Consider the following 21,078-nt stretch of genomic DNA (forward strand, 5'->3'; position numbering starts at 1 on the left):
GTAACATGCCAGCCTATTTTGTAGTATCAGCGTATGAGCATTTACGTATATTATACGCACAATAGTTTATATAATTTTTAACCATTTAGTTTGAGTTTAAAGTTAGAAAAATTTGAAACAGTAGTAAATGTGCCGTTTGCTGCGTGTTTGCCAGGACAGTGCCAGATGTTCATAGATGTTTTATATCAGTTCATTTTCAAGGGTAACTTCTTGCATAGGCGTAGATTGTTCAGGTTTTTTTTTTTTTTTGAACACATAAGTTTGATTTGTATGCACCATTATGTAGAAGGTTTGCTTTTAAATAGTTGTTTCTTTTCTGAAAATAAGGGTGTTGATCACAAAATAACTCAACAAATTAGTGTGACTTTAGAAGTGCAATTAATCCATTTGGGTGTTTAATAGCTTAAAAAGCCTTGTGGGCTCTTTCTTACTCATAAGTGCCCATTATATAACATGATCAGAAGTTGATTAAGATAGGGTGGGCACCAGGCAAAGGTACTGAGTGAGAGCCTTTACTCAGATGTGGGGTCCTTCTTTATTTCTTACTATACTTGCTAACTAACAGCAAATATTTGAAACGATGTTTTTCAACACCAAACTAAGAAAATTAAACAATCAGTAGGCTGTTAGATTTTGCTAGAGTGTGTCCTTCCCACCCCCTCACCCCCACCCCCCACCCCCCACCCCCGCCCCTTTTTAAGATATGGTCTCACTGTGTATCTCTGACTGGCCTGGAGTTACATAGACTGGGATATCTCTGAACTCAAGAGACCTGCCTGCCTCTGTTTCCTGAGTGCTGGGATCAAAAGTGCTTCCCTCCTACACTCAGCTAGGAGTGTAGGGTTTTAGTGAGTGTTTGCATATTAAGAATGCTAGATTTCCTGTATTGTGGATACTTGTGCCCAAGTTTTAAATTAGGATTTAAGTATTTTAAACACACATTCACTTACTATATCCAGTGTAAGATGAGACTGTAAAGATACCATTTAAGGATTTGGGGAGCCATAACAGTTCCAGAATTGATTTGTGAGCGTGAGAGTAGAGTCTTGTATCCTGAGAGAGTAGATGTGGCGGGAAAGATTTGGCAGACTGAGGGAAGAGGCAGGAAGCTTGTGCTTTGGGTAATTTAGCATATTGGAACTTACATATCAGGTAATTCTAATGATCCGTCACTGGAAAGAAAGAAAATTTGGCAGAGCTTCGTGTGCTGGCATTTACCAAAGGGTTTCTTTCTTTACTTGAGGACATTGGCTTCGGGGAGGGAGGCAAATAAAGAAGAGAAAGTTGTAAATTGTGGGAGTGAATACTTTGTGTGAATAACTCTTGCTACCACATAGGTGCCTCCTCAAGCACTTTGCAAGCTTTGAGATTCGTAGGTAGGTGTTGGCAGTTGAGAGAAAGAAAGGGAAGAGAGAGGAGTGGTAGGAATCTCCTTACTATCCTTTGGGGAAAGTTTGGAACTGAACAAAATCTATCCCAATAATAGTGACAACAGGTTTATAAATCGTACCACTTGTATCAAGAAATATGGAAACTATTCCCTTAATATAATCTACCCAACTGAGTAGATTTAAACTAACCTGCAATATATGAAAAAAAATACTAAATTATTCATATGTGCCATTTCAACGTTTGTGACCACTGTAGTGACCATAGCACAGTCTTAGCACCTGTCTGTAAGTCATCCAAGTGATGATAGGAAGGTGAGCCTGCCTCATTCTTCACTTCAAAACTGGGCTCCTGGGGCAGGGATGCAGATCACTGCAAGCATTTGCCTAGAATGCTTGGACCCTGGGTCTTATTCCTATATTGCAAAAGCTGAAATAGAAAACTTGTCTCTGATGTGAGTGTCCTTTGGTTCCCAGACTACAAGTCAGTTTGTGCTAAGCATGAGTTGTTGCTTATCCTCGGCCTAGAACAGGACCTGGCCAGGAAAAGTATTTATGGAATGAACAATGTAGCAAGTGCATCTGTTTCCTTTAGTTTAGGTCTGTCTTGGCCTTGAGTGTAGGGCTATTCCAGGAGCTCCTCTATAATTGAGTTCTACATTAGTTTTTCATGGAGTTTGTTTCTTCACTTCAAATACAATGTTGGTTAAGGCTGTACCTATTTATACAGTGCTGTTTTTGAGAATTGCCTTGGCATCTGCTTTATTTATACACAGTTGGCTTGTATGTACCTATTGAATAAATACTAGTTTTCATGGGAAAACATGAAATGTATTTTAAACTATAGGTAATATACTAGTTGGGCAAGCTTTGTATACATTTATGAAACAATGTAAAAACTGAGTGCCAAAAAAGAATAGGTGTCTTAGTCAGGGTTTCTATTCCTGCACAAACATATTGACCAAGTAGTAAGTTGGGGAGGAAAGGGTTTATTGAGCTTACATTTCCATGCTGCTGTTCATCACTAAAGAAAGTCAAGACTGGAACTCAAGCAGGTCAGGAAGTAGGAGCTGATGCAGAGGTCATGGAGGCATGTTTCTTACTGGCTTGCTTCCCCTGGCTTGCTCAGCTTGCTTTCTTATAGAACTCAAGACCATCAGCCCAGGGTTGGTACCACCCACAAGGGGCCTTCCACCCTTGATCACTAATTGAGAAAATGCCCCACAGCTGGATCTCAGGGAGGCACTTCCCCAACCGAAGCTCCTTTCTCTGTGATAACTCCAGCCTGTGTCAAGTTGACACACAAACCAGCCAGTACAATAAGTAATAGTTATGTAGCACTTAAAGCATGCCAGCCACGGTGCTCTTTTCATGTTCCTTTATTAGTGTCTCAATAATTTTTTAAAAGATTTTATTATTTATATGTGTACACTGTAGCTGTCTTCGTGATGCACCAGAAGAGGGCATCAGATCCCATTACAGATGGTTGTGAGGCACCATGTGGTTGCTGGGAATTGAACTCAGGACCTCTGGAGGAGCAGTCAGTGCTCTTAACCACAGAGCCATCTCTCCTGCCTCGTCTCAACAATTTTTGCTGAAGATATTTATTATCCTTTTTTTCAAGGAGTAAATGGATACACAGCAAAGTTTCTAACCAAGGTTATGATGTGCATAATAAGTAGACTAGGTAGCCTAGCTCCCGGGCCAGCCAAGCTTCTCTGTAGATTATTTGTGGGGTGTAAGGGACGGGGTGGGGGTAGGGGTGGCAGGGGTAGGGGTGGGTGCAAGTACACAGAGGCCAAAGGAGGATGTCAGATATCCTGCCCTGTCACTGCCTGACTTATTCCCTGGATGCAGGGTCTCTCTCACTGAGCCTGGAGCTGTCGGTGACTGGCAAGCCTAGTTACCCCACAGAACAGGGACTTAGACGTTGGCACAGGGGGATCAGAACTCACGTTTGTGTGGTAACTGCTTGTGTTCGTGTAACACTGAGCCACCTTTCCAACTTAGGAATACTATTTTATACTTGGAAAGATCTAAAAATGCATTTTTTTTTTTTTTTTTTGTAGTTAGAGAAGTAGTCACCTTGGGCTAGGGTGAGGAGGGTGGCTGGAGAGATTACTCGGCCGTTAAAGCACTTGCTGCTCTGGCAGAAGACCTGAGTTTGGTTCTCAGCACCCGCTTGGCAGCTTATAACTAACCATCCTCAGGGTCTCCAGGTCAGGAGATGTGAGGTCCTCTTCTGTCCTCCATGACACCATGCATGCATGTGGTGCTCATTCACACACATGTAAACAACCAGGTACATAAAATAAAGGACAAAACAGATGCTGTATTTATTCATTTAATCGTGGTGCTAGTGGCTAGAGCCTCATGCACGCTAAACGAGTGGTCTGTCACATCTCCATCCCAACCCTAAGGATGCTCTTTTAAAAGTTTCAAAGTGGGCTAACAAGAAGGCTCAGCAGGTAAATGGTACTTACCACCAAGCCTGTCGACTGAACCAAGTTCCATTTCCATGGTAGAAAGAGAGAACCAGCTCCCAAAAGTTATCTACTGACCCATGCACAAACACACACTCAAAAAAATGTTTTTTAAATCCTTAAAAAAGTTCAGGGTAAGTGGGGCGGTGGTAGCGTACGCCTTTAATCCCAGCACTTGGGAGGCAGAGGCAGGTGGATTTCTGAGGCCAGCCTGGTCTACAGAGTGAGTTCCAGGATAGCCAGGGCTATACAGAGAAACCCTGTCTCCAAAAAACAAAAACAAACAAACAAACAAAAAAAAGTTCAGGGTAGCAAGCACAAAGTACAGCGACTGCACTTTACTTGTGAGTTCTCCAGGGAGAAGAGGGTGGGACTGAAATGGTGAGAGACCTCTGCAGGGACGGGAGATGAGGGTGGAGAAACTGAGTTTTGACTCACAGCTGAGTAAAGTTTTGACGTTGGCTGTCGGATTCTCGGATAATGATTAGCCAGGACAAGGACTTGCTAGTTCTTGCTTCTGTGTTAGAACACTTTTGCCAAATAAGACCATGCTGAGTGACACGTGACAGTGTGCTGGCTACTTTTCATAAGCACTTACTAGATTGAAATCATCGTGTGAATCTACAGTGGTGTGGGCATTTCTGACATCGCCCTTGGGTTGTGTTCTCTTTGGAGGAATTCTGATCCCGCTTTGTCAGCCTGTGTTGAGCAATAGATAGCAAACACTCTGTTAGAAACAGTCAAACATCCTCTTCTGACCAAGTACTTTTTTTTTCTTTAGTTTTTTAAATGGTGGACCAACGTGTAAACTTTTATGTTGATTTGGTATAGACCTGGAATCGAGTCAGAAGTTTGGAATTAAATGAGGACCTAACTAACCCATCAAGGTGCAGAAGAATCATATTCTCCCCAAATCTAGATACTTTCCCTTTCTGTCAGCACTTGATGGTGGTATTTCGGGGGCACTGGACATCAACATCTTTGAATGTTGATTACTGCACAGATAGGGGACTATACATCACCTGACAGCTCTCTAGAAACCATGAAGACGTCCCTTTAAATGAAGCATGGGCCACCAACCTGGTTAGCAGCCAGGGTGCACATACCCTATGAAGGTACAGTATACCGTGTTATTAGAGATTATTTTCAAGGGACGAATGTCATTGTCATTTATCTCAGGATTGCTTTGTGAGGCAGTGAAGACATGTCATGAGCTGCTACTGTTTTAACATTTACTTTGAGATATCCTGTGCAGTGACTTACATATTTTGCCTCACAGCTCATGTTCTGTTTAAATATTTTAGAAACTGATTAGGACCATTTGGGTTGAAATCTGTACTGAAGTGCTTGTTGAGGGGCTGGAGAAATGGCCCAGAGGTTAAGAAAACGAGGGTTCGATTCCCGGTGCCCACATGGCAGCTCACAGCTGTCTGTTAACTCCACTGCCTGTATCTGATGCATGATGCTCTGCTCTGATCTTCATGGGTGCGGGCACACTCATGGTGCACAGGCAAACACTTGTAAAAGCCAAAAGAAATGTTTATCCAACTGGCATGTTAGACTTAATCTCAAGCTCTTCGCTGAATGGTTTTAGTGTAAGAAGTTCTGATGCACCAAGTCATTTAGTGAACCCAGGATACGTCAAAATGAAAAAGTCATGGACATTAGAATGTCCATGAAAATCTAGGATTTTTATACATTTCAAGAAATTATGTTTACAATGTTGTTATATACCCCATGATTCTCCTCTAAACATTTGAACTCTAAAGTTGAAAAAATTAAAATTTCTTATTGACATTACTTTTCACATTTAGCTAAAATAACATCTTATATGATGAGAATTTGCACTATGTTAAGTACTTGGGGTTTTTAACCTGGTTGATTTTTAACTTCTTTTTTTAAGGAACCTTACCTTGAAAGCGGCACGATTGGCTTCCATATCGTCCTTGAATATGAGTGATACTCCTAGTTTCAGCATGTCCTCATAGAGACCAACAGACCAGGTTTATTCTTTCAGGAAGTCTCTCAACGCCGGAAGTTGTGTGTTATCTGCACATGGACTGGATTGTCCACTGACTCATACAAACATCAGAAAAATGATAGAGGACTGAAGAAAGGCGGGTTTCGGGAAGCAGCTCCAGCCCGCTTACAGCCTTTGAGCGGCTTGAATGAAGATGATTGTAGAGATGAGTGAGGAGATCCTAGTCATTTACACATTTGTCTATAGACATTCATCATCTTTGTCAACCCATCCTATTGGGGAATGGTATCTGAGCTACTGTCCATCGCTGTAGCAGCTAGTGATCTACTTGTGATCAGAGTTTTATCTGTGGGTACAGATATCACATCAGTAGTAAATGGAATAGAAACTGTTAATCGGGGCAGTGATGCCATGCCCTGTCAGTAGAAATTGACTTTCATTAAACAATCACTAAAGAGTGTGGTACCCAACGAGTGTCAGTTGTTTCTTTATAACCCACACCGTTTCATCGGGAGTCCTGTTGTTCTTTTTCTACACATGGCATTCTTGAACATGTTTTAGCATCAGAGATCTGTTAATCATATTTGGGGGGTGTTAAAAATAAGAATTGAGCTGGACGTGGTGGTGGCGCACCTTTAATCCCAACATTCAAGAGGCAGAGACAGGGGATCTCTGAGTTCAAGGCCAGCCTGGGCTACAGAGTGAGTTCCAGGACAGCCAGGGCTACACAGAGAAACCCTGTCTGGGGCAGAGGGGGTAGGACTTCCATCTTTGTAAGTAGAGCTTTAATATGCTTGCTATTCTACCTTATGTTTTCCAGAATCAGCAACAATTTCTAATGCTGCTGACACACATCATAATCTTAGCACTTTGCAGGGGGAGGCAGGAAAATCAAGAATTTAAATCATCTTTAGCTCGGTAGTTAGCTGGAGGCCATTCCCTGCTAGATAAGACCCTGCCTCATAAAATCAGGAAGGATAAAAAGAGTAGCTCAAATTCTTTTCAGTATTGGTGTTCTTTTTTTCTTGTCCAAGATTTCTTGTCCCATTCATTGGTGATGTCTTCATTCTCCTCCCTGTAACCTGTGTATCCTCAAAGAAGCGGACAGTAGAACTTTCTAATCTTTTAAGCTTCATGTTACATTTCATACTAGTTTTTACTGTCACTATGATGTCACCTTCTTACCCTTCCCACATAGTGTGCTGGGGAAGGCATACAAAAGAAAGAGAAAACACATCTGTGTAGATACCCTAAGTGAAAGTCAGTCTTAAGGCCATTCATGTCCTGTATGCATTCAAATAGGAATTAGTTTGTTTAGAATTAAGACACTTGGTGCTGTAAATTGTATTGTCAGCTCTTTCTTTTATGGCCCTATCTTAGGGCCATCTTAGAATTTAATTTCTAGGTATTTTGCCTCCCCCATGAGTCAACTTCCTATTTTAAATCTTTGTGTCTTTTAAAACTAGAAAAGAAAATTTATTTTCAAGTAGATGTGCCTGTGTGTATGTGCATGTGAGTGTAGTACTCTCGGAGGCCAGAAGAGGGCTGCAGATCCCCTGGAGCTGGAGTGGTGGGCTGTTAGGAACCAAACAGGTTCTCTGAAAGAGCAGTGTGTGCAGTTAACTGTTCAGGTCTCTAGACCCTTTCTCCATTCTCTCTCTCTTCACCTGTATGTGCCTTCCTCCTAGTCTGCCACCAGCCGACCAGTTTCATCTCTTGTCCATCTTGTCAGTATTTTGGTTCAGTCTCTGGTATATTTGGTCTGTTTTTTGGCTACACGCAAATGCTTTTCTGTGATAGTGTTCTGTCTGCTCCAGGGGCCCTTGCTTCCTTTGGTCTTAGGAGACAGGCATTCCTAGATGCATTTGTTACCAGGCATTGCCTAGAACACAGCTCCTTTTTACGTCTTTTCTGAGTATTGAAGAAAAACCAGTTACCGACTTTTCCTGGGAACATCAAGGCTTCTGTGTTCTCCGAGTCCAAGAATTAAGATTGGTACTCTAGACAACTAATGCTACTTCAGAATTAGTCAAGATAGCTGTCTGGCACTGTGACTCTAACTAGGCAAGAGGTGTTGACATGTATTACTCTTTGTCTTAAAGATTTTGTCATAAGCACACACTTCAGAATCATAGACGAATATGCTTGTGTCCTTCTTTCCACGATGTCAGACTTAACATCCAGGCCCTGCCATTTCTCTGGTAGCAGTTTTCCAGGTGGCCCCTTTCTCCTTGGTAATCTGGCTGAGGTGAACACGGGTTCTCTTTTTATCTTTTTTTTTTTTTTAAGATTGGCTAATTTATGGGTAAATAAAAATGAGTTTATGTGCTCTGTGCATAGAATCCCTTACACTCTTGTACAGATAAGGAGACGAGTAAAAATGCCTGAAATTCCTAGTGCAGTCAGGTGTCAGCCCCCAGTGCAGGTGCTGGGAACCAAACCGGGGTCCTCAGCAGGATCAGTGTTCCTAAGCTCTGAGCCACCTCTCCCATCCTAATCTAATCTTTACTAATATTAACTCACTTCATCACAGACGTTAGAACAAAAAACGCAGGGTTGGGAAAAGGACTGACAGGAAAATCTTTCTCAGAATGAGCTTTACTCAGAGAGAGGGAGCACCAGTGAGCAAGTGCGTCACCTCCATGGGGGAGGGGTGCACGTCAGGCCTTGAAGTGAAACCCCAGTTAGGAGACTCCTGATGGGCCCTCGGAGGGAGGGAGGGAGGGAGACAGATCTAAGGGGGAAGAGCAAGCCTTCAGGTCTGGAACGGTACAGTAGGAGAGATAGCTGCCATATATAGTAAGAGGGAATGCCTTCCCCCTCAGCAGGCTCAGAATGAAGAGGTCGGGCATGCGTGCGTGCGTGCGTGGGAAGTTCCCCACCACCTTAGGCTTTAGCCTCTTGGCAGGGAGCCAAGCACTAGATAGGAGCATAATCTTAACAATTGTGTGTGTGCGTGTGTGTGTGTGTGTGTGTGGGGGGGGGTCTCTGGTCATCAAAGCCAGGGCTTGTCGGCCCTCGTAACCCGCCCACAGTAAGGCAAGATGTATGGCCTGGAAGACTGGAAAACGGGCCGGCAGAGAGGGTCACACAGTAAACCAGCCGTCTCTCCAGATTACAGAAGGAATACAAAAGGCCGCTGTGGCGTCCCTGGAGATTTCAGAAGTACGCTCATGAGAGTACAAGCAGCTCTGGAGATGATGATGATGACAATAATAGACCCAAACCAGCTGCGGAGAGGAAGTGGCTGCGATCAGGAGGCAGGGCGGGGCAGGGGGTGGGGGCCTGCAGCGTTGAGTCCAGTCCGAGGTGAAAGGGCAGAGGAAGGCCAGGCACAGGAAAGGTCAGGAGGGTTGAAGTCCGCAGTTGGGTAGGCTGTCTGAACGGGAGGTGCTGAGCTGACTGGAAGCCACCGAGACAGTCAGTCCTGTCAGTCTTGATTTGTACACGAGGTGCTAAGTGAAGGTTAGAGGTCATGGGTGACCTCTCAGGGGTCCAAAGGAGTTAGATACTTTCCTCAGTCTGGTACGTACAAGAAGTTCTTGGACCTGGTGGTGGTAGTGGTGATAGTAATTATAGTAGTAGTAGTTGTTGTAGTTGCTGTAGTAGTTGTTGTTTTGAGTCAGGGTTTCTCTGTGTATAGCTTTACTGCTTTGGAACTCTGATATATAGACCAGGCTGACTTCGAACTCACAGAGATCAGCCTGCCTCTACCTCTTGAGTACTGGAATTAAAGGTGTGCACCCGACTTTCTGGTAGGGTTTTAAAAGAGCCCATATAGTCACAATTCACTCAGATAGGGTGGCACCCATTTTCTCTTCAGGAATAAGTCATTTTGTCAGTCTGGACAACTTGGGTGGTACTGGACTGGACTGTGAAGTTTGTGAAGCCAGCGAAGAGTTGCCAGGGAAACGGAATTTTCCAACCGGGGCTCTTAGTCTCATGGCTAATAAAACAAATTAGAAATGGAAGGTAACTTGAGAACAGTTTTACTAAAGTTTAAAAGCATATTGGAAGGCAGGTGACAATCCTGGTAGCCACAGGGAGGAGAGGTGGAGGAAAAGCCATCCCTTTAAGTTCAGCATGAGTCGAAATCAGGATAGCTCTTTAAGAAAGGGGAAATCATCCCCTGGAATGGAAGCCTAGTGGGTCTCTGGGAAAATGGAAGCTCTTAGCTACCCGGTGTTTCAGGCCTCTGCCCAGCTCCTGCTGCTATCTCGTGGGCATGTCGTGTGTGCTCTGTTCACATGATCCTCTGAGAGAGAGGGTTTTCTAGGCTCGCTCTGGGTGCATCTTTTCCCAGTTGTTACTCTGTCACTCAGGGAGCAAGTTAGAGCAAGGCACAGCATGATCGCAATAATTACAGCAAAAACATGAGTGAAGTCACCACGGAGTCAGGAAGAGAAAGGAAGTACTATTGAAAAGGAGTTGTGCGAACAGTCAGTTTCTAGAAATGGAGAGGGAACTCAACAGATGTTAACATTTATTAGATAGAAGCTCCCACCCCCAAATAAAAGCGGTAATTCTAGTAACTAGATTTATTAGTGTATTGTGGGTATTTTTTTCATTTTCTTTTTAGATCTCTAAAACTGTATGGTAACCTTTTTAACTTATTGGTTCTTTGTGAATTTCACATCATGCTCCCCAATCCCACTCATCTCTCCCTCCTCTCATACCCACCCTCTACTCTCATAACCTCCCCTCCTTCCCCAAGAAGAAAAAAATATAATCTCATCGTGGAAGCTGTAGTGTGTCACAGTGTGTCCCACAGTACAGTCTATTGTTTGTACGTCTTTGCTTGCAAATATTCATTGCAAGGACTTGGTCTGGGAAGAGGCCCCTGGCTTCTGCTACTCTATCAGATGTCCTGCTGTTGCTCTGTGTCATGGAGAGCCTGTAGTTTGGGATCTGTAGGACTGTCCCCTCATGCACTCCAGCAGGTCGTCCATTGATGGGGTAGATGTCGGGGTGGGCCAGCACAAAAGCCCTGGGGCTGGACCTGAGAGGCATCTATAGACAGTTTATTCTGAAAGACTACTTGTCTCCTTAAAATTAACCTGTTAGTTTGTAACTACACTGTAACATTCTGCAAATGCTTTGAACACTTGACTCATTAGTTTCTTACATAAGAAAGTTTATAAATTGTGTAGTCTGCAACTCTAGTTGAGTTATTACTAGCTAGACTTCTGTCTTAAATACCAGGCACACCCCTTTAATCCCAGCATTCAGGAGGCAGAGGCAAGCAGCTGTCTGTGACAGCCTGGCTAGCTTGGTCTACATAGCGAGTTCCAGGTCAGACAGGAGCAAGACAAGAAGACCCTGTCGCGGAAAGGGAGGGAAGGAAAGGAAAGAAAGACTTTGTTATTAATTACAAAGGAAAATGGGTTTCCTCATGATGTTTTTATACAGGCATACATGTCCAGGGAAAGCCCATGTATCACATACGGTGGTGCTGAGAAATGAACAGCAGCCCTGTAACGTGGGACTCACCTTGCTGAGTAGTTTTCTGCCTGAGCCCCTTTCTAACCACACTGGTGACTGCTGGGTATTTTAGAGCCGACTAGCCACTAGTAAAAGGTGGTCTCAAAGCTATCACTGGGCTGCTAACAAGGAATTTACATAAATATGCTATGTCATAATTGAGTAGAAAAATATTAGTAAGTATAGGATTATAGCACATGGTGGCAAATGGCAAAATATAAGCCTGAAGCAGAGAGAACATGAACTGTTGAAACCTCAAAACCACACCCAGCAACACACTTGCTCCAGCAAGGCCACACCTAATCCTTCCCAAACAGTTCTGCCTACTGAGGATCAAACATATTAGCTTTTGGGGGCAATTCTCATTAAAACTACCTGAGTTCTTTAGACTCAGGGAGATTTAGAAACCTTATAGGGTTAGACCTCTTATATATATTCACACACACACATAATAACACATAACAGGATATATATATATATATATTCTATGGTAATTTATCTCTTTTCTACCTATATGAACTGGGCAAGTTATAAGACATTCAGCAGCCTTGGTTTCTTTATCTATAAAAATGTTAATAATATCTGGTAGTGTTTATATACATTGAATTTATTGTTATATAAGGTTTTGTTATTTATTGGTTTTTATTGGTTTTAGATTGGCCTTTTACTCATAAGAGATCTGCTCCTGTCTCCCGAGTGCAGGGACTACAGGCACAAAGCATCATAACCAGTATAGCTTCTTACTCGGTAGAAATAAGAGTTTATTTGGATTTCAGCTTCAGGCTACAGTCAGTCTCTTACTGTGGAACTGACATTTTCCATTTTGAAAGATAACTTTGACAAGTATAATATTCTTGCTTCATGCTTATTTGTTTTCAGGGTTTAAAATATTTCATTCCATGTTTTTCTGGCTTTGTATGTGCAGTGACATTTTCTCCTGCCCCTTCCAGTGCTATGCAGAAGTCTTTACTTTGTATTTTTAACATCCTGCGTGTGATGTGTTGTGGGAAGCTTCTTCTCTGGTCATATCTATTGGAGTTATGTATGGTTCTGATGTCTGCGGTGTGCAGTTTGAATCTAGATTCTCTGGAAGAGCAGCACTGATCATTAATTCTTTTAAAAAATGAGACTCTGAATTCTTTTCAGACATTTCAGCACTCTCTGATTTTGGATTCCATTGTAGGGGAGTTGGCCAGTTGTGTTTGGGTCATAGCTGATGGCTACATCATAGACTGTGAGTTACCTTTGGCAGGTTTTGCACTTTGGTTAAAATGGACTTGCTATCAGTTTTGACTTTTCTCCCAATTTCTCTTGGATGCCTTGTTTGCTCTGAGTCTTTCTGGTGGGCTGACTGAATAAAATTCAACCTTGGGGACTTGTGAAAATTAGAGTTGATTATAAAATAAAATCATTGAGGTGGTGTGTATCAGAAAGGAACAGAACTTAAAGAATGAATGAATACACACACACACACACACACACACACACACACACACTTACATATATGTAGTGGATTTATTAAAATGGATTAAAGGCCGTGGTCCATCAGTGGCTGTCTACCAACAGAAGGTCAAAGAATCCAGTATTGTGTGTCAGAATCCTGAAGAAATAGGCTCTAATGCCAGTGAAGGAATAGACTTGCCAGTGAAAACCAGCAAGCAGACAAAGATAAATTCCTTCTTGCATGCCTTTTATATAGGCTACCAGCAGAAAGTGTGGCCCAATTTAAAGGTGGCTCTTCCCATCTCAAAAGATCTGGATTAAAGGTGGGTCTTCCTATTTCAAATGATTTAATTAAGAAAGAAATCTGCTGAGCGGTGGTAGAACACATCTTTATTTGATCCCAGCACTCAGGAGGTAGAGACAAGTGGATCTCTGAATTTGAGACCAGCCTGGCTTACAGAGAGTTCCAGGACAGCCAGGGCTACACAAAGAAAACCCTGTCTCAACCTCCCACCACCGCCCCCTCCAGAAAAAAAAGAAAAGAAAAAGGGGAGAAATCCCTTACAGGCACATCCACTTGCTTGGGTTTTAGTTAACTCCAGATAGAATTAGTAGACAACCGAAAATATCCATCACAAGTCTACCCCACCTTGACGCACAATCATATCTCCTTAGGTCATTTCTAATTTCCCAATGTAAACCATAACCAAGCCATAATTACACCTAACATAATGTAGCTATCCCAAGTATAATCACAAACATTATATATTTAAGCAAGTCATAATTACTCCTTAAATGAAAGAACCCTCATACAACCACAAATACATTATACATTTTAGAATAGATGGCAGTATCCCTTGAGGGACATTCCTTTAGTATCTCAAACTTAAATATGATAACCTCTGATGCTCTTTTTTTTAAAAAAGATTTATTGATTTTATGTATATGAGTACACCATTGCTCTTTTCAGACACAGCAGAAGAGGGCATCAGACCCCATTGCAGATGGTTGTGAGCCACCATGTGGTTGCTGGGATTTGAACTCAGGACCTCCAAAAGAGCAGTCAGTGCTCTTAACCGCTGAGCCATCTCTCCAGCCCCCTCTGATACTCTTTAATTGATGTCACATTGAATGAAAAAGAAATCAAGGAAAGAAAACACAAATATCCGTTCCAATGCATTCTTGCCAAAATGTGACAGAAATACTCATGTCAACTACAAGCCTTGTTTCTGTACACGGTCATGTGACCTTAGCTGGTATTTATAACTATCTTCCTCTATTACCCGGTCTGTATTTGATCCACCCTTGGCAAGCACTTAATTAAGCAGTCTTGGTTTTTTTCCTGGAGGAGTGACTCATACCTTCATTGCTGAAGGGTCTGTGCCTTTTGTCATCCTGCCTGGATTAGGATGTTGTAGTTTCCTGTTGACTAATCACAGGTCCTGGCAACACCAAGAGACTGCACTAAAGAATCTCCTGCACTCCAGATGCAGTCTTTCTTAACCTCCATTGTAAGAAGCAATCTGGATCAGTCACTCTTCCTACACTGTAGACTCCTTTCTTAACCTGTTAGCTTAAGGGCATCAGGAGCCCAAAGCACCTGGGGTGCATCTGAGATTCCAGCTCAGTGAAATGCGCGTTGTGACTCCAGACAGGAGCACTACCTTCTTGGGAACAAAATGTCTATACCAGCAAAATTTAAGGGCATGGATGTCACATTTTGGCAAGAATACATTGGCACGGATATTTGTGTTTTCTTTCCTTGATTTCTTTTTCATTCAATGTGACATCAATTAAGAGAGTATCAGAGGTTATCATCCTTTGCCTAATGGATCACTAGGGGTGATAGTGAGTCCTTTTCTTTCCTTCATCTGTGAATCATGGCTATGGGAGAAACCATACCATATATTAGACACTGATTCAAAGTGTATAGTTTCTTTTGTAGAGCCATGCCCCAGCCCTCCAGGCTGCTGCCACCTAACTGGAGCTATAACTGTGTCCTCAAAAGTCCATTCCATCTTTCTCTTAGGCCACCTGCTTCTGTATAGAAGCACATGTTAATTCCATGTGTGATGGATTCCATGATTGTGGGCCCACTGTTACACTTTTGGCTGTGAAGTAAATTACTTGGTCAGAAGCAATGCTCTGTGGAAAACCATCACAATGGATACAGCATTTTGTAAGTCCATGGATGGCAGTCTTGCAGAAACATATGTTTAGGAAAGGCAAAAACACAACCAGAGTAACTGTCTACTCTGGTAAGGTCTAAGTCAGCCTGCCACCATGTCACTGGCAGGTCACCCCTGGGAATGATGCCAATGTTGGTCCCTGCTGTTGGAAGATCTGGCACTCAGCAGCTGTAGCCAAGTGCAATCCATGTTGTCCAGCTCAGGTATAACCCCATCTCTGCCGTCATGGCCCATTGGTAGTGACAGGAATGGCTGGGAAAAGAGACAGACTGTCCACAGAATAATTCATCCTATCCACTTAATTTTTGAACTCCCCTGTGCTCTGATGAGCATTTACATGGGACACAGGTATCTTCACGTACTTTGCCATTTGCAGAAATCTGCCCACACACTTCCCCAGATGTCTTTCTCACCAGTCATACTCATTCCATGCCCCTGTCCTCCAGCTAGTCCGTTGGCTACAGTCCATGAACCAGTGAACAACTGTATTATCTACCTATCTCTCCTTCAGAACAAAATGCATGTTCGTATGTTCTGCCCACCATGAAGGTTTCCCTTCATTGGTATTTTTCAGGGTTGACCCAGAAATGGGTTGTAAACGCTGCAGCTGTCCACTTCTGAATGGTGTCTGTAGAACCTGCAGAACCATTGGTAAAGCAAGCCCTGGTCTTCTCTTCCAGTCATAAGGTACACCCCGATTGTCTATAGGCACAGGCTTAGCAGCAGATAGCATTGTAACAGGAGGAGAAAGCATAGGCGTTTACACAACTTCTTCATGTAATGTGATTGTGCCTTCAGGACCTTTGTGGCCCAATTATGTATATACCATTTCCTTTGATAGTGGATCGCTACGATGTACATAGTACTTGATGTGGTGGGTCAGAGAACACAGCTCATGATGGGCAGCTCAGGTCACATGATGACTTGGTGGCCTCTTGTCAAACATTTAGTTTCCACTGAGGCCCAAAAGCAGGCCAAGAGCTGTCTCTCAAAGGGAGAATAATTGTCCGCAGACGATGAAAGAGCCTTGCTGCAAAATCCCAAAGGTCTTTTCTGTGATTCACCTGTAGGGGCCTGCCAAAGGCTCCAAACAGCATTCCTCGCTGCTCCTGACACCTCAGGTATCATTGGGTCTGCTGGGTCGTGTGGTTCAAGGGTTAGAGCAGCGTGCACAGCTGCTGGGACTTGTTGAAAGCCTCCTGTTCCTGGCTCCACTTAAACCTAACAGCTTTCCAAGTCACTTGGTGTATGGGCCGGAGTAACACACTCAAGAATGTGCTGCCTCCACAATCTAAATCAGCCACAAAACATTGTGCTTCTTTCTTGGTGGTAGGAAGAGTCAAATATGATAACTTCTCTTTCACATTAAAAGGAATACCTTTGCATACTCCATACCAACCAAGAATTTTATGGAAGTAGTTTGAATTTTGGTTGCATTTATTTCCCATCTTCTGGGTTAAATGTTACATGGTAACATATGGGTTACCAACAAGTCCAGAGGGGTTGCTGTCTCCTGCTAACTTGACCCAATCAGCATAATGTCATCAATATAGTGAACCAATGTAATATTCTGTGGAAGAGACAGATAATCAAGATCCCTTCAAACTAAGTTATGACAGAGTGCTGGAGACCTGATATATCCATATACGTTTCTCTAGGAGTGCCTCTGGTATCAAAATGTATATAAGTCAGGGTACTCTAGACGACCAACAGAGAAGAGAGAGAGAGAGAGAGAGAGAGAGAGAGAGAGAGAGAGAGAGAGAGAGAGAGAGAGAATAACTTCTATACATTTTATCTGTTTACTATCTATCTATCTGAATAGCATATAGGCTAAAACGATCTGGTTTAAGGTGTATCTCACCACCTCAGAAGATCCAGATCAAAAGTTGGTTTCCCCACTTCAAATGATTTAATTAAGAAAGCCCTCATAGGTGTACCTAGCAGCCAGGGTTTTAGTTAATTCTAGGTGTAGTCAAGTTGACAACTAAGAACAGCTGTCACATGATTCCATCATGGCTAGGCTAGGTGCCAACAACAGAGAGGGTGAGCGGCCCAGAGTACAAAGGAAAACAGATGGAGCAAAAACCTGGTCACATCTTGAACTCTGCTGGGACTAGGACTTGGGCTGCCAAGGGCTGTGGTCAGAGTCCCTGGTCTCAGGTGACCCATGGAATACTGGAGTATAACATGTTGGCCCTGCAGGAGCCAGAGTCAGAGCCACTGATTTTTGTGTTAACTGTGTATCCTGGCCTTCAGTGAAGGTATTTTCAGACCTGAGAGTTCTCTGGTCAGTCAGTATGGTCTCTTGTCTGTACAATCATAACATCTACAAATAAGAACACGTGGACTTCTATCTTTGTTCCACTGCTGCCCGTGTCTTACTGCCCCAGCTCAGACTAGATCGAATAGATCTGAAGAGAGTGGACACACTTCATGTCTTGCACTTTAGTAGAAATGCGTTGAGTTTTGCCTTCTCTAGTGTGGTATCAGCTGTAGGTTTGTGATGTGAGACCTCTGTTATGCTGAGATGTGCTTCTCCAATTCTTAGTGTCTTCAAGGGTTTTTGTCAAAAGCCCCTTCACATCTGCTAAGATGATGTGTGATTTCTGTTCTTGAGTCCATTTATCAGATGTATTATTTACTGATTTGCTTATATTGAACTATCCCTGAATTTCTAGAATAAAGCTGATGTGATGGTGGTGAAGTTGGCAAGCATCTTATTGAATTTTTTGGTGGTAATGTTATGTGGTGTGTGTGTGTGAGAGAGAGAGAGAGAGAGAGAGAGAGAGAGAGAGAGAGAGAGAGAGAGTGTATGTGTTCATCAGAAAGATTGCACTACAGTTTTCTTTTTATTCTTCTTTTATCTGGCCTAAGTATCAGGGTAATAAATGCTAGCTTAATAAGAGAAGTTTGGTAACATTCGTCTCTTTCTATTTTGTAGGCCTCTTTTAGAGATACTGATGTTAATTCATCTCAAAAGGCACCATTTCAGACAGGGACCAATACCTAGAATTTACAAAGAATTGCAGAAATTATATACCAAGGTGTCATGGTTTATATATGCTTGGCCCAGGGAGTGACATGATTAGAAGGTGTGGCCTTGTTAAAGTAGGTTTGTCGCTGTGGGCATGGGCTTTAAGATCCTCATCCTAGCTGCCTGGAAGTCAGAATTCTGCTAGCAGCCTTCAAATGAAGATGTAGAACTGTCTGCTCCTCCTACACCATGCCTGCCTAGATGCTGCCATGTTCCTGCCTTGAACCTGTAAGTCAGCCCCAATTAAATGTCCTTATAGAGCCAGGTAGTGGTGGTGGATTTCTTGAGTTTGAGGCCAGCCTGGTCTACAGAGTGAGTTCCAGGACAGCCAGGGCTACACAGAGAAACCATGTCTCGAGAAAACAAAAACAACAACAACAAAAAAGTCCTTATAGGACTTGCCTTGGTCAGGGTGTTTGTTCACAGCAGTAAAACCCTGACTAAGACACAAGGGAGTAAAACCACTAATCAACAAACGGGCAGTTGTACTGAAATAGGAAGTTTTCAAAAAGCCAAAGTGCAAATGGCCAATAACTGGTTCGAAGGTGTGTGCTATCTGTAGACAGCAGGGCAATGCAAAATGAAAACTAACTCAAGATGCTACCTTAACCCCACTCTGAATGGCTGTCATCAAGAAATCTGCCATCAATGTTAGAGAGGATAGGGAAGAGAACAGAACCTTGTTCATGGTTGCAAGAGGTACAGCTTAATACAGCCACTGTGGTTTTCAGTTTGCTGATTTCCTCAGAAATTCAAAATAGAACTCCTGTGGGCCTCAGCTATTTCCCTCCAGGGCACAAGTGCAGAGATCTCCATTTTCTGCCCTAGAGATATTTGGACCTCTGTGATTGTTGCTATAGTCACTGTAGCAAATAATTGGGATCAGCTTATTTGAAAATGAAGTTTTGGTGTGTTTATGAGCACTGCTCTAAGGAGGAATGAAGTCTGAAAGTTTGTAGTAAAATGGACAGACTTGGACTGTGTAACAGAGAGGCTAAACTCTAGTAGTAGGTTTCCCTGTGGCTTTCCCAAAAGCCTTTAGTGTTAGCTGCCCCTTGCTCATTCCCTCCTTACCCTTCCCCACCCCTCCCTATGTTCCTACTTTCTCCTTCTCCACGATATTATATTCCAGTTTCTGTTTCTCAGTAGATCTCTTTACCCCTAACCCTGACCCTCCAAGTCCCTTTGCTAGGTACCTATCCTCTGTGGCTGTTTGGATTGTAGCACAACTGAAAGCTTAAAAGCTAACATCCAAGCAGGGTGGTGGTGGCACACGCCTGTAATCCCAGCACTCTGGGAGGCAGAGGCAGGTGGATTTCTGAGTTCGAGGCCAGCCTGGTCTACAGAGTGAGTTCCAGGACAGCCAAGGCTACACAGAGAAACCCTGTCTTGAAAAAAACCAAAAAAAAAAAAAAAAAAAAAAGCTAACATCCACATATAAGAGAAAAATACATAATACTTGTCTTACTGGGTCTGGATCACCTCACTCAGGATGACTGTTTCTAATCCCATCTATTTACTAGTAAACTTAATAATCTCATTTTTGTTATGCATTCATCTTTTGATGGACATCTAGGCTGTTTCCAGTGTCTGGCTGTTATGAGAGTAAGAAAGTATCTCTGAAGAGGATGTTCCTTTGGGTATATCCCTAATTTGTTTGGGGTTCTGTTGCTGTGAAGACTGCGTGACCAAGACAACTGTTTAAAAAGGAAGCATTTAATGGGGGCTGACTTGTTGTATGAGAGGCTTAGTCCATTGTCATCATAGTGGGAAGCATGGTGGCCTGAAGATAGGTGTTAGAGCAGCGACAGAGACCTTTACATCTGAAGCACAGGAAGAGAAGGGGGGAGGAGAGGAGGGGGAGAGAGAGGTGGGGGAAGGGAGAGTACAAGCCTAGGCCTGGGCTTTAAAATCTCAAAGCCAGCCCAAAGGACACTTCTATAAGGCCACACCTTGGGATCTTTCTAATCTTTTCAAAAGGTTCTTCTCCTGTGGAACTGTGCATCTAAATAGCTGAGAGAGCCTATGGGGGCCATTCTTATTCAAACCGCTACAGTGCCCCAGAGGGCTATAGCTGGATCTCGAGGCGGATCAAGTTTCAGTTTTGTGAGGAAACTCCACACTGATTTCCTCACTAGTTTACACTCCCACCAGCAATAATGTTTCCCTTCCACTTCCTCCTCACCAGTGCCAGCTCTGTGGTTGGCATTATTGATCTTGGCCATGGGAAGTTTAATTTATAATTCCCTGATGGCTAAGGATTTCTACAATTCATGTTTAAACTTTTAAAGGTCTCTATTTAGTTCAGTAACCCCCATTTTTAATTGAGTTGTCTTCTTGAATTTTTTAGTTCTTTATTCTAGGTATAAAACACTCGTATCAGATAGGTAATTGGTAAAGATGTTTCCGCATTCAGTAGCCTGCTGTGTTTGTTGCCTGAATTGTGGTGTCTTTTGCCAGAAGGTTTTGAGCTTCGTGAAGTCACATTTATTAATTGTTAGCTTTAGTGCCTTTCCCCCATGTTTTCCAGGTTTTAAGTTAAGGTCTTCAGTCCATTTGGAATTGAGTTTTGTGCATGATGATAGATACTATGAAGCTATAGAAGATAGAATGGCAATGGAAGGAGAGGTAGACAGGCTCACTGTGAGGATGACTCCTGGGAAACTGTTCCCAAACACACTGTCTCCTGCCTCAGCCTCTGTGTGTACTAATAGCGCTCCCAGAATACTTTTCCTCTACCTGGGCGTTTCTGACGCCTTCTCTGCACTGTGGAGAAAGCTGCATCCCTGACTTTGGCTTTGTGTTAACAGTTACTCACAGATCTCTCTCTTCCAGAATACTGTGACGTCCACATTTCATTTCCCCGGTGGACGTATAAGTGAGAACGAACAGGCAGCTTTCTCTTGGAGTGGTGGAAGGTTCAGAAAATGCCTGGGTGTGTGTGTGAGTAAATGCAGCCTGAGTTGATTAGGGAGTGCGGCAGGCTTGTAGCCTTCTGTTGTTACTTCTGCAGTAAAGGGAAGACCAGGGCCCCTAGACTCGGCGGAGCGGCAGCCTCTGTGGCAGCTCCTAACCTGAA

The 21,078-nt window shown here is 43.0% G+C and overlaps 1 protein-coding gene across 1 annotated transcript in view; it reads left to right on the forward strand.

The window, feature by feature from the left end:
• Positions 1-21,078, forward strand: part of Slc20a2 (solute carrier family 20 member 2) — an 88,518-nt gene that overhangs the window by 737 nt on the left and 66,703 nt on the right. The window lies entirely within an intron of this gene.

The sequence above is a fragment of the Apodemus sylvaticus genome, chromosome 18 (genome assembly GCF_947179515.1).
Source record: "Apodemus sylvaticus chromosome 18, mApoSyl1.1, whole genome shotgun sequence".
In the NCBI taxonomy this organism is placed as follows: domain Eukaryota; kingdom Metazoa; phylum Chordata; class Mammalia; order Rodentia; family Muridae; genus Apodemus; species Apodemus sylvaticus.